The 14220-nt window shown below is 35.1% G+C and overlaps 1 protein-coding gene across 2 annotated transcripts in view; it reads left to right on the top strand.

Moving 5' to 3' along the window:
- LOC118845706 (transmembrane 4 L6 family member 4-like) overlaps nt 1-14220 on the top strand; it is a 37771-nt gene that overhangs the window by 6767 nt on the left and 16784 nt on the right. The window lies entirely within an intron of this gene.

Genomic DNA, 14220 nt, shown 5'->3' with positions numbered 1-14220 from the left:
AGATTTGAAGTCAAGTCTTCCTGACTCCACGCTTGGCCCACCTATTTGCCTCTGTAGAACTCTATCCATTATTCCACAATGCTTCTTAATTACCATATCTAACATAAAAAGAGCACTTGGCTAGACTCACTGGGGTTAGAGCCCTGCACCACTCCCCGTTGTATACCCAGCCATGTCAGTTTGTAGACTAGGTTTAGTCCTAGGGAAGCCTGACCTCTAACTAAGGAGATTAGGCAACCTCATCTCACACTTCCCAATTACAGACTTACCGAATACATGTGTGCTTGAAATGTTTCTTGTTAGACACCATTCCTTCTGTGAACACCAGCCTGCCATGAAATCAATTAATCAACAAGTATTCATTAAATACCTACTATGTGCAAGGAATATAAAGACAGGAGCAAAAGAGTCCCCATCCTTGAGCTTATAGTTTAACCAGGGGAGACAATAGATATGTGTGTATTTAGGTGCATAGAAAACAGATGCCAAATGGACATGTGGCTATTTCTGGGAGCAGGAAAGCCTAGAGAGGGTAATGTGAGAACCAGAGTCCAAATTAGTTTGAAGAAATGCCTGATCTGGTTGATTGGGAAGAATTGTGGAGGGTTGAGGGAGACAAGGTCTAGGAACCCCAAGACTGGAGTTCCCAGACAGGGTCATTGAGAGGGAGTGCCCCTCGAAGACCCAAGTACTGGAAAGGGTCAGGGCCATCTGGAATGAATTCATAATCTCAAACGTTCTTCAAGTCAAGGTGGCAAAGATTTATTATGCTTTACAGTGGGCAAGAGTTCTTAGGGAACCTGCAACCTTACATGGGTGCAGAAAAGTTTTTATGAGAGATTCAGGGGTAAAATATGTCAATTAGGTGTTTTGGGGTGAGATTAGGGAGTGGTTAAGGAGTGGTCAGTTCTTAAAGGAACATGCACTTTTCGTATCTACTGCGCAGATATCTTGCCCAGAGTTCACTGGGAAATAGCCCAAGGGGGGCTACCTGGGGTGTGGTTTTGACTGTGAAATGTCACTAAGTCAACCAAAGGTCAGGGCTGGCTGGAGATATCCAGGTTGCTTCCATCAAATGTCTTGTTAGACAAGATGAATGCAAGGGAGTATAAATTTGACTATGTCTAGGATACATATCAGGAAGGTCAGTAGGTAATAAATATTGTTATGTGGCAGTGCACAGTCAATTAGCATGTACACAGGGAGTTGGACCAATAAATTCTATATGTGCAGCTGGCTGCAGTATCAGGAGAAGAGATAAGTGTTTGGCTAAGGCATGCTGCCCTTGAACTAGAGAGAATCTGCTAGGGCCAATGCTTTGAAGCTAGAGAGAGATGTGATTTTAGAACTGGGGTCCAGGCACAGGCACTTAAGCAGAGACTAAGGAGAAATGTGATGTTAGAATTAGGGTCCAAGCACAAGCACCCCAGCATCCCATCACAATCACTAAGAATCTGAAGGTCTGAGTGTTAGAGCAAGTGTGACAATCAGTGAGTCCATTAGTTCATCTTTAACTCCCTAAGAAACTCTCAGTAATGAATTTAATATGAGGAAGAGAGGAATTCCTTAGTTGTGGGATTTGGGCTAAAAGCAAGACAAAATCCTTGCTGAGAAAGTAAACTTTCCATTCCATGACAGAAAGTAGGAGAAAGAAAAATTGAATACTAATATGATGAGGGGCTATCTCATGACCTAGAAAACCACTTCATTTGGAAGATAGATGTCACTCTGAAGAACTATTAAGCAGAGTCTCCTCAACATTGATTCAGGTCTGGGCAAAGCAGAAAGACACACTATATTCTTTCAAGTGTAGCTGAGTCTTGTGGAACAGATATTTGAGATATAGCCTGCCATGTGTCTTCATAATGCCATTGGGCTCTTGCCATGTGTGGCTGACTCCTGTGTATAAGAAAGACAAACTATGAAGTCGAGTGATTTCCTCCATGTTGTGTAGACCAGGAATAGCCTTAGTCCAAGGAGTGCAGATGTCAAGTGGAAATATCAATTAGCATAATTTTATCCAGATTTTAGAGGATTTGTAAAGGTATTTTATTTCTCTTCCCTCTGGCACTGATTCTCTCCAAGTAATTAAGACCTGCCACTGTACTTAGGTACAAGTTACACATAGGAAAATTGATGCTTCTGGACATATTCTTCTATCTTGCTTCCTAGACCAAATTCCTCCCAACACCTTCCTTTACAGAGAACAGAAACTGGTATTTCAGCTCACTCCATTTTGCATTTGCTGCTCTGCTTGGTTTCAGTTCCACAGAACAAGATGCCTCTATACTGGGTACCTTCTACTGCCTTCCCCCCAGATCCTTCTCCTTTCCTGGCACCTTTTGTATATTGTCTCCACCCATTAGATTGTAAGCTCCTTGAGGGCAAAGACTGACTTTCTTTTCATTAATTGCATTCTCAGTGTTTAGCACAGAGCCCGACTCCTACTTAATGTCTACTGGATTTATTGGATAGAACAAAGAATGACTTTCTCCCATTTGGACAATTTAGCTGTCTCTGCCACTAGCCATATGGTTTCTGCACTTATTTTCTGAGACCTTTTAAAAACACTCCCCAGAGTTATATAACACAGCAACTATTGCTCCCACACTTCCCATGATTTCTCTCCTTTCTTCTTTTGCTTCCTGGCCCCACTACAATCCCTCCCAAGGACGATATAAAAATTGGTCCTCCCAACCCAGTTTACTTTCCACCATGTCACACTAATTTAAGATGCTGTGTCCATTCTTGCATTTGCAACCCTACCTCCAATCCCAATGCTGCCATGTGGGAACCCCTAATACACCCAGTTTCCATCTTGAATAGCCCTTCCATTGTGAACAGGTTCCATTATGCCCAACAGAGCTCCTATATTAACGGAAAAAATGGGGTCTCCAGAGGAAGTGATGACAGTAGTGCAAGAAGCACAAAGAATTTTATTGATAAATCACACCTCTAACACTACAAATATGGCTTCTTCCTCATCAGCACATAAAATAAGATCCACGGGAGGTACAGAAAAAGAAAGACACAGATACATAGATTACTAACCAAGTATCTCCTCATTAGGAATTAGGCTGACTAACCCTAATTCATTTTACCTTGATAACTCTACTGAAGCTCTGTGCATATTTTCCCTTCATTCAGTCAACAAGCATTTATTAAAATACCTACCATGCATTAAGTGCTTTATTAAAACCCGGGGAGACAGAGACAAAAACTGAAATAGTCTCTGCTCTCCAGGAGCTCATCTTCTATAACATCTAAGCATGTGAACATACTTAAATACACATATGTACATGTATATATACAGAATAAATGTAAGGTAGTTTTGGGAGGGAGGGCACTTGGGAGAACTAGGAAAGGCATCATATAAAAGCTGGTGTTTAAGTGAAAGGGAAGGGAACAAGCATTATTAACCAAGTACTATGTCAGGCACTATGCTAAGCACTTTACAAATATTATCTCATTTGACCTGGGAGGTAGGTATTATTTTCTCTATTTTATAGTTAAGCAAATTGAGGCATACAAAATTAAGCAACTTACCCAGGATTGCACAGGTAGTTTTAAAGGAAGTATGGATTCTGTGAAGTGGAATTAAGGAGAGATTGCATTTTAGATATTTGTAATAAATGCATAATAAAATTCGTGCCAGTGTATATACATGGAGCTAGGAGATGGAGTGTCATCTATAAGGAACAGCAAGGCCAGTTTTGACTTGACCATAGAGTATGATGAAGAGAGTAATATGTATCAAAGTTGAAAAGATTGCTTGGGATTAGATTGTGAAGGGCTTTAAAAGTCAGAGCTGAGAATTGATCCTAGAGCCATTAGCATTTATTGAGTAGGGAGTGACATGGTCAGATATGCACTTGAGAAAAATCACTTTGGTGACTGTTTGGAAGATGGATTGGAGTGGACAGAGGCTCAGGGAAGAAGACCAGTTAGGAGACCATTGCAGTACTCCAGGATAGAGGTGATAAGAACTGAACCAAGTGGTGGTTGTGTGAAGAAGTCAGAAGGGGGTGGATGTTATAGAAAAGATATGTTATGGTCAGACCTGATAAGATTTGGCAAGTAATTGGAGAGTGAGGAGCCATAGATAATGACAAGATTGTGAACCTGGAGGACTAGAAGGATAAATGGTGCCCTCAACCAAAATCAGGATGTTTGAAGGAAGAGTGAGTTTGTGGGGAAAAGATAAGAAGTTTTGTTTTTGATAGGTTGCCTTTGAGGGGTCCCTATGGTACAACCAATTTGAAATGTCTACTGGACAGTTGGTAATGAAGTCTGAAACTCAGGAGAGAGGCTGGGGCAGGATAGATAGCTCTAGACCATCTGCATAGGGATGACAGCTAAACTCATGGGAGCTAGTGAGGTCACCAAGTATAGAATACAGAAAGGAAAGAGAAGAGACCCCTCAAGAAACATGGGGTACAATCACACCCACACGTACTGGGTGTGAGATGGATGATGGCCCAACAAAACTTTGAAAAGCAATCAGAAAGGTTAGAAGAAAAAGCAGGAAAGATTAGGGTCACAAAAATCCAGACAGTATCTAGGAGAACAAGATTGTCAACAGTGTCACATACTGCCAAGGGGCCTAGAAGAATAAAGGTTGAGAAAAGGTAGTCACATTTGACAACTAAGAGATCATTAATAACTTTGGAAAGAGCAGTTTCATTTACATGATGAGGTTAGAAGTCAGATTGCCAGGTCTGTGTCACTAATGAAAGGAGAAGTGGAGGCAACTGATGGAAACAACTTTTTCCAGGAGTTTGGCTGAGAAAGAGATAAGAGCTTGAAAGGATATTTGGGTTTAGTGAGGGTTTTTTCAGGAAAGACAAGACTTGGGCAGGCTTATAGGCAGCAGAGAAGAAACCAGTAAATGAGATGGAGACAGAGTGGTTATTTTAGGCAGTCTGCTGAAGAAAATGGAAAGGAATGTGTTGAAGAAAAGATGTAGAGGAACTAGTCTTGGTGACCGGAGTAAGGGACTGGAGTAAGAGAAGAATAGAATGGGAGATGAGACAAGGGGGATGAGATGAAGGATTAAGATCATTTTGAGATGATGATTGGATCATTGAGGTGCATGAGAGTGAAGAACAGATGACACCGAGGTTGCAAACTTGGATGATGGGAAAGAGAGTGGTGGCCTCTGACAATGGTCACCATGGTCATATAGTAAGTGCCAAAGATGGAGATTTACTCCATGTCTTCCTGACTCTAGGCCTAGCAGTCTATCTGCCACATTGCTACTTAGAGTTGTAAGATCTGAAAGGGTGAATAGCTGGTATGACACAAAACATAAAAAAAATCTCAAAACTTCAGCATGACTTATGGCAACTTCTGAATGGTTACATTTAAGAATATACATATTTCTTAATGACACAAAGTACTATTAGAAAAATTGGCCATGTACTAAGACATAAAGGAATTAGAAATAAATTTATAGAAGCAGAAATACTAAATATATCACTTATGGACCACGAGCATAGGAATTGAACCTGTGACTTCATTGATATAAGATATTCCTGGATTGGGAAACTCTCAGTGCAGATTAGTATCCTTTCTGCAATTTATGGTCTTGACTTGCCCAGTGTCATACAGCCAGTATGTGTCTGAGGCTCTGAGACCAACTTTTTATCTATTATACTACCTTGTCTCTTACAGACCATAGCATGATAAAAATAGTAATTAATGTAGGGAATATAAGAAAAAGACTGGAAACTTAACAATGGCATCCTGAATAACAAGTGGATCAAAGAACGAATCAGAAACAAATATTATCTGAAAGAAAATGATAATTATTAGAAATAAACTAAAATTTCTAAATTGCAGGTAAAGCAGTTCTCAAGGAAAAATTGTAACTCTAAGAATACATATTAATACCCTAGTCAAAAAAAAATCCAAACCTACTAATGACCTGAATATGCAATTTGAATGATTAGAAAATAACTAAACACTAAATAAACAAACTTCCTTTTTATTTAAACCCCTTCAAATTTTCTTATTCCTTCCATCTTGTGGCTCCCACTGAGACATGGTTCCTTCTTGATGACCCTGCTTTCTTTGCTAGCCTATTTACAGTATGACTGCACTTTTTGACATAACACTAGACTCACTCTCTGTAGAGGAGTCAGAAAGTTCCTTGCTCTCCATTGCCACCTTCTGCTACCTCCATTTAGCAAACTTTCCTCCTTTAAGACTCATCCAATCCAAATTTATCACCTAATCCAAATCTTGGTAGCCATTATCTTTCAATCTCTAGGACATTCTCCTTTCTTCCTCAATGAACTCAATACAGGACTGGCAGCCTTCTTTCCTCCCCATCTCCTGTCCTTATATAATAGAAAATTTTAACATATATATTGATGTTCCCTCAAATAATTCAAATTCAAATTCCTGAACCTACTCAATGCCATGATCCATTTCTCCATGACATCTCAGCTACACACAGAGATAGTTATATCCTTTATACTGCCATCACCCACAGGTGTTCCACTTCTACATTAATAATAAAATAACAATAATAACAACAAGAATAATAATGACAATAATAACTGACTTTTATATAGGCCTTACTATGTGCCAGGTACTATGCTAAGCTTTTTACAATTAGTGTCTCATTTGATCTTCACAACAACTCTGGGAAATAGGTACTATTATTATCCCATTTTTACAGAAAAGGAAACTGAGGTGAACAGAGGTTAAGTGACTTGCATAGGATCACCCAATTATTAAGTACTGAGGTTGAATTTGAATTCAAGTCTTCCTGCATCCTTGCTGGGCATTCTATCCACTGCCACTTAGCTTCAAATTCCTGTATCTAATCAGAACTTTTAAAAAAATCAATTTTTCTTTTCCCAAGTCCACTCACTTATTTTTATAAGAATTTATTTTCTCCCTTCCTCTGTCCTCCTTATTGGACAATAAAAAAGAAAACTCATAGCAAATATGTATGATCAAGCAAAAAAAATCATATATTGTTCATGTCTAAAAATATGTCTCATTTTTCACCTTGGGTCCATCACTTATGTTATTGGGAGGTGGGTAGTATCATTAGTCCTCTAAAATCATGGTTTGTCTTTGTACTGATCAAAATTGTAATGTCTTTAAATTTATTTTTCTTTGTTATTTTCTTATATAAATTTTCTCATTTCATTGTGCATCGCTGCATAGAGGTCTTCCTAATTTCCTTTGAAACTGCCAATATCATGATTTCTTAAGACTTAATAAAATTCCCTTACATTTATATACCATAATTTGTTTAGACAGTCCCCAATAAGTGGGCACTCCCTTCCTTTCCAGGGTTTGGGGTTTTGGTTTGGGAACTTTTTTTCTTTGTTTGTTGGTTTATTTGTTTGTTTTTGCTATTATCAAAAGAACTACTATAAAAATTTTTGTGAATAAGTCTTTTTCCCTTTACTCTATTTAGGATATATCCTGAATAATAGTTATATTGGGTTAAAAGGCATGCATAGTTAAGTGAATTTTGTAGGCATATTGCTTTCTGGAATTGCTGGACCCATTCACAGTTCCACCAACAGTGCACTGGTGGGGCTTGTTTTTCCTTAATTTCTATAACATTTGTCATTTTCTTCTTTGTCAGTCTGAGATTCAGGTAGAATCTCAGAATTGTTTTAACTTGCATTTTTCTAATAGTCATTTGGAGCCTTTTTCTCAAATGTCTTCCTTTGAAAACTACTTGTTTATATCCTTTGACCTTTTATCTATTGGGGAATGGCTCTTAGTCTTGCAAATTTGAATCAGTTCCTTTTAGGTCTTGGATCTAAAATCTTTATAAGAGAAACTTGCAGAAAAAATTTCACACTTCAATTACCTATTTACCTTCTCATTTAAATTGCCTTAGTTTTTTTTAATTGAAAAAAACCCACAAAATCCCCAACCTTTTAATTTTACATAATGAAAATATCCATTTTATCTTCTGTGATCTTCTCTAGCTCTGTTCTGTCATGAAGTCTTCCCTTCCCCAAATATCAGAAAGGTAATTCTCTAATTTCCTTATGATGTCACCTTTAATATCTAGGTCAGCCATTTGGAAATTATCTTGGTGTTGTTCTAAACTTAATTTCTGACAGCTTCTGTTCCATCTTGTCATATAGTAAATCCTTCTCTCCCACTCCTCACCCCAGTGGGTCTCCAGGTTTATCAAACACTATGCCATTTTATTTAATTACTTCTTTGTGTTGTGTGTCTAATCTGTTCCATTGATTAGCCTCTCTTTTATACCACATTGATTAGCCTCTCTTTTATACCACTATCAACTAATTTTAATAAAAGCTGTTTTGCAGTACAGTTTGAGATCAAATAATGCTAGGCCCCCTTCTTTCCCACCTTTTTTTCCTATGAGTTCTCTTGAAATTCTTATTCCTCCATGTGAATTTCATTGCTGGGTTTTTTTTTTTTGGCTACACAAAATAATCCTTTGGAAGTTTAATATAGCACTGAATCAGTTACTTTAGGTAAGGTTGTGATTTGTATTATATTAGTTTGACCTACCTATAGGGAATTAATATTTCTACCATTTTAGGTCAGTTTATGCAAAGAATATTTTATAGTTCAATTCATATAGTTCTTAGTATGTCTTGGTAGGTAGACTTCAAATATTTTATACAATTTATAGTTACTTTAAATTAAAATTCTATTTCTTCCAGATAGGTTTTGTTGTTATTTCATAGCAATACTGATGATTTATGTGAATTTGTTACATCCTGCAAAATTGGCCAAATTGATTGATTCAATTTTTAGTCATTCTTTATGCCATTCTTCATAAGTCATATCATTTGCAAAAGTCAATAATTTTGTTTTTTATTTACCTATGCTTAATACCTTGATTTATCTTTCTTGTCTTCTTTCTATAGCTTTAGTGCTCTTCTTAATGCAAAAGTTTCTAATTTTTTTCTCCTTTGCAAATAATGTTTGCACTTGGTTTTAGGCAGACATCATTTACGGTATGTCCGTATTTATGTCCATTTATTGCAGTGCTTTCTAGTGGTTTTTTTTTTCCTTTCAGTGGGGATGGGTATTGAATATTGTTAAAGCCTCTTTAATATCTTTTGATGTAATCATGGAGTTTTTTTATTTTATTTTTATTTATTTTAAAATTTATTTTGTTAACCTAGTTTATCATGTTTATAGTCCTTCTTATGTTGAAACAAACAATTTTTAATTCCACATAGACATCAAACCTGGCCATAGCATATAATCTTTCTAATATGTTGTTGTGATCTATGTTTTAGTATTTTATGTAATTTTCTACATTAATAGTCATTAAAATATTGATGTATAGCTTTCATTTTATATTTTGTCTCTCTTTGGTTTATGTATCAAGACCATATTTATATCATATGAAGAATTTGAAAGGGCTTCTTCTGGTTTTTGCAAACAGTTATGCAATATTGGAATTAATTGGGGTTTTTTTTGCATGTTCTATAAAATTCACATATAAATCCATCTGGTACTAGATTTTGTGAGGGGGAGAGAGAGTTTGTTGCTGTTCAGTTTGTTTTTCTTGTATTGAGTTATTTAAATCTATTTCTTTCTATAGTAAGCTGGGTATTTTTATTTTTTAAAGTATTCATCCATTTTCTCTAGATTATCAGTTATGTCAGCACATAATTAGGCAAAATAAGTTCCTGAAGATATTTTATTTCCTTTTCAATCACTTTAAATTCTCCTTTTTCTTATTTCATAGAAACAACTTGGTCTTCCTCTTGCTTTAAAAAAGATTAGTTAATTATTTACCTTATTTAGTGTTTTTAATAAGTTCCTAATTTTATTCATCAATTTAATTTTGAGGGCTTTGCTTTGAATTTTATCACTCATTTTACTTTCAGAAATTCTACTTTGCTGATTAGTTGTGGGATTTTGATTTCTCATTGTAATTTTTTTCTAGTCGCATACCCAGTTCATCCATTCATTCTTCTCTTTTTTGTTGATGAAAGTATTTAGAGATATAAATTTCCCCCTAAAGATGGCTTTAATTGCATCCCAGAAATTGGTAAGTTCTCTCATTATTGTCTTTTTTAAATGAAATTTTCTTTTTCTATATTTTGTTCTTTGACTTCTGGTTCTTTGTAATTAAGTTATTTAGTCTTCAATTAATTTTTAATTCTTCCTTTAAAGGCTTTTTATTTAATGTGTTTTATTGCATTATGATCAGTAAGTTATGTGCTTATAATTCCTGCTTTTCTGTATTTTTGGTGAGGCTTTATGCCTTAATACTTGGTGATTTTTATTTTATATATATATATGCCATGAAGACCTGATAGTACATGAATTCCTTTCTTTTGCTATTCAGTAATTGACAGAGATTTATCATCTCTAATTTTTCTAAAGTTCTATTGAGGTCCATCCTTATCGTCTTCTTTTGTTTATTTTTTGGTTAGATATGTCTAAGTCTGAAAGGAGGTACATTGAGGTCCCACACTATTAAAGTTTTCTCCTTTCAATCCATTTTTCCTTTAAGTATTTACATGCTATGCTGTTTGATTTCTTAATCATGGAGTCTTTTAAAGCATAATGTAATTTTCCTACTTATCTCTTTTTATGTCCATTTTTTGTAGATTTATCTGAAATCCTGATAGCTATTCCTTCTTTTTTGAATTCAGCTGAAGTGTAATAGACTTTGTTTTTGCCCCTCATTTGAAATCTATATTGATCTTCTATTAGGTTCTATTGAGGTCCATCCTTATCATCTTCTTTCGTTTATTTTTGGTTAGATATGTCTAAGTCTGAAATGAGGTACATTGAGGTCCCCCACTATTAAAGTTTTCTCCTTTCAATCCATTTTTCCTTTAAGTATTTAGATGTTATACTGTTTGATTTCTTAATCATGGAGTCTTTTAAAGCATAATGTAATTTTTCTACTTATCTCTTTTTATGTCCATTTTTTGTAGATTTATCTGAAATCCTGATGGCTATTCCTTCTTTTTTGAATTCAGCTAAAGTGTAATAGACTTTGTTTTTGCCCCTCATTTGAAATGTATATTGATCTTAGCCTTTCAAGTGTGTTTCTTATAAACAGCTTACTTTTGGATTCTGTTTTATAGTCCATTTTATGAGTGAGCTTGTCCCATTAATGTTTGAAATTTATGCTGTTTAATTATGTATTTACCTCCATTCTATCATCTTGCACTTTTTTCCTCTCTTTGCTCACAACCTTCTTTTCATAAATAAAAAGTTGTTAAAAATAGGAGTTTGGCAGATATCAATTCAAAAATTTAAAATGAACATTTAGCAAAAAACCTAAAAATCATTCAATTGTATAAGTTAGATTTATACCAGGAATATTTCTACATTTGGAAAAACAATGAACATCATATTAAAACAAAAATATGTCAAACTTCATGATTATATTGATACGCGCAGCAAAAAGCCTTCTAAAAAACAGAATTCATTTATGGGGAAAAAATCTACAAAACATTGTTATAGAATGGCCAATTGTAGTATGATAAAAATATACCTAACACCAAAAGCTAACAACACTTACAGTTAAAAAGACACTAGAAGCTTTCCCAATAGAATAGGAATAAAGCAAAGATATCTTTTTCCTCACTTTATTTGATAGAGTTCTAGAAATGCTAGTAAAGGTTATGTCAAGTGAAATTAAAGGCATAAACATAATTAAAGAAAATCTGAAACTATCCTTATTTACTAATGATGTCATGGTATACTTATAAAACCTAAGAAAATTAGCAAAGAAACTAATTGAGATTATTAATAGCTTTATCATAGAAACAAGATTCAAAGTAAACCCACAGAAATAAATAGCATTTCTATATCAATACAGAATCCAGGAGAAATTACAAAAATGGGAGTCACATTCAAAATAACTGAAAAAAGCATATTATATCTGGAAATTAATCTACAAGCACACAATCTAGATTTGTCCAGGTACAATTAAACAGCTCTTCTCAAAGAAATAAAGAATGACTTGAATAACTGGATGGATATTCAGTTCTCGCAACTGGTATGTATGTAATGCATACTATATAAATATGGTGTTATGCCAAATTATTGAAGATATTGAGTTAGACAAAAATCATAAGATAATTTATTTGGAGGAACAAATAATTCAAAATCTTAAGTAAAATAGTAGGAATAAAAAATAAAAGGAAAAAAGCGGAAAATGTAGAAATAAAAGGGAAATATCACTTCCTAATCTGAAATTCTACCATAAATCAATAGTCACCAAAATTATTTGACACCTTCTATAAAAAAAGAGATAGGATAGTATGTCAGTGGAACAAACAAGATAAGGAATCAGAAACACTTGACTTCAATAACCTGATTTTTGGCAAACTTTAAAACATCAGTTGCTTAGGGAAGACCCTTACCTAGTTGACAAAGACTACTGGATAAATTGAAATTCAGTTTGGGAGAAATTAAGTTTAAATCAAGAAATTATGCCATGTACCACATTAAACTCAAACTGGACACATAATCTGAATATAAAAACAATTATCAGTCAACCGGATCAGATACTTTTCATAGTGATAGCTAGGGGTAGAGTCCTTAATTGAACAAGGGATAGCAATGATCACAAAAAAAATAATTTCAGTTATATAATTTAAAGAAAACAACACTTTTATTAAAATCAATGCAATTAAGGATGACAGAGAACAGACTGGGACACAGCAGAACTCTTTCAACATTCCCCTCCAAATATTTTTAAACTAATGCCTCGAAACAAATTTTGCAGCTGCAGAGCCAAAAAGATCAGAGGGAGACATTATTCCAGCCTAAGACAACTTAAGAGGTCTGCAGGAGAGGTCTGTAACACTGGGGTGGAGCTAGGAACTTAACAGGAGCACAGTGGTAGGCCCTGGAGGCAGCAGCAGCAGAAGCAAATTTGGGAGCTCTTAGACAAGATGACAAGGGGGTTGATCTACTGGTCAGAAGCAATTACAAGGGAACCTTTGCTGGCACTGAGTATAGCTGGTGCTGATTGGCAACTCTATTGCCCATAGGCAGTTCTGGGTCACAGTTCCAGAGTGAAGAAGAACCCTTGTGATCAATCCCAAGAAACCTGATGAGTTTTCAAATAAGGAAATTTTACAAGATCATCTTTTTTTTTATTCCTTTCCCCACAGAGTAAGTGATTATTATTCTTCCCTTTTAAAATATATCCAATTAGAAAATTGGAACACTAATGCATTGTTGGTGGAGTTGTGAATTGATCTAACCATTCTGGAGAGCCATTTGGAACTATGCCCAAAGGGCTATAAAACTGTGCATACCCTTTGACTTACCAGTACCACTTCTAGGTCTATATTCCAAAGAGATCACAAAAACGGGAAAACAACCCACATGTACAAAAATATTTACAGCAGCTTTTTTTGTGGTAGCCAAGAATTGAAAATTGAGGAGATGTCCATCAACTGGGGAATGGCTGAACAAATTGCGGCATATGAATGTAATGCAATACTATTTTTCCACAAGAAATGATGAGCAGGCAGACCGCAGAAAAACCTGGAAAGACTCACATGAACTGATGCTGAGTGAAATGAGAAGAACCAGGAAAACGTTGTACATAGTAACAGCAACACTGTGTGATGACCAACTGTAATTGACTTAGCTCTTCTCAGCAATGCAATGATCTAAGACAATTCTAAAAGCCTCATTATTGAAAATACTATCCACATCCAGAAAAAGAACTATGGAGTCTGAATGCAGATCAAAGCATAATATTTTCTTTTGGGGGGGAGGGGTTTCCTTGCATTTTTTCCTGGTTCTAATTCTTCTTTACAACATGACTAATGTGTAAATATGTTTAATATGGTGGTAAATGTATAGCCTGTATCAGATGCCATCTTGGGGAGGGGGAAAAGGAAGAAAGGGGAGAAAATTTAAAACTCAAAATCTTATGAAAGTGAATGTTGACAACAACAACAAAAAATAAATATTTTAAAATATATATATACCCAACTAAACACTTGATAGGTTTTAACGTTATGATAATAGCCTCTTAATAACTTAATTAATAATTTCACAGCATCTATATAAAAAATAATTAAATTTTCCAATGATACAATTTCATTATCCTCTTAACAACATTTCTTATACAGTGGTCTCCCAAAAATTCACAATACAAGAAAATTTAAAAACACAATAATAACATGCACTATGCCATATATTTAAAATGAAACAAAACTTATCACCAGTTAAATAACATCAATTCAGTTTAATGCATTT

This window comes from Trichosurus vulpecula, chromosome 4 (assembly GCF_011100635.1).
Source record: "Trichosurus vulpecula isolate mTriVul1 chromosome 4, mTriVul1.pri, whole genome shotgun sequence".
NCBI lineage: Eukaryota > Metazoa > Chordata > Mammalia > Diprotodontia > Phalangeridae > Trichosurus > Trichosurus vulpecula.
Note: the sequence above shows the minus strand (reverse complement) of the source record. Positions and strands in the feature narration are given on the sequence as shown.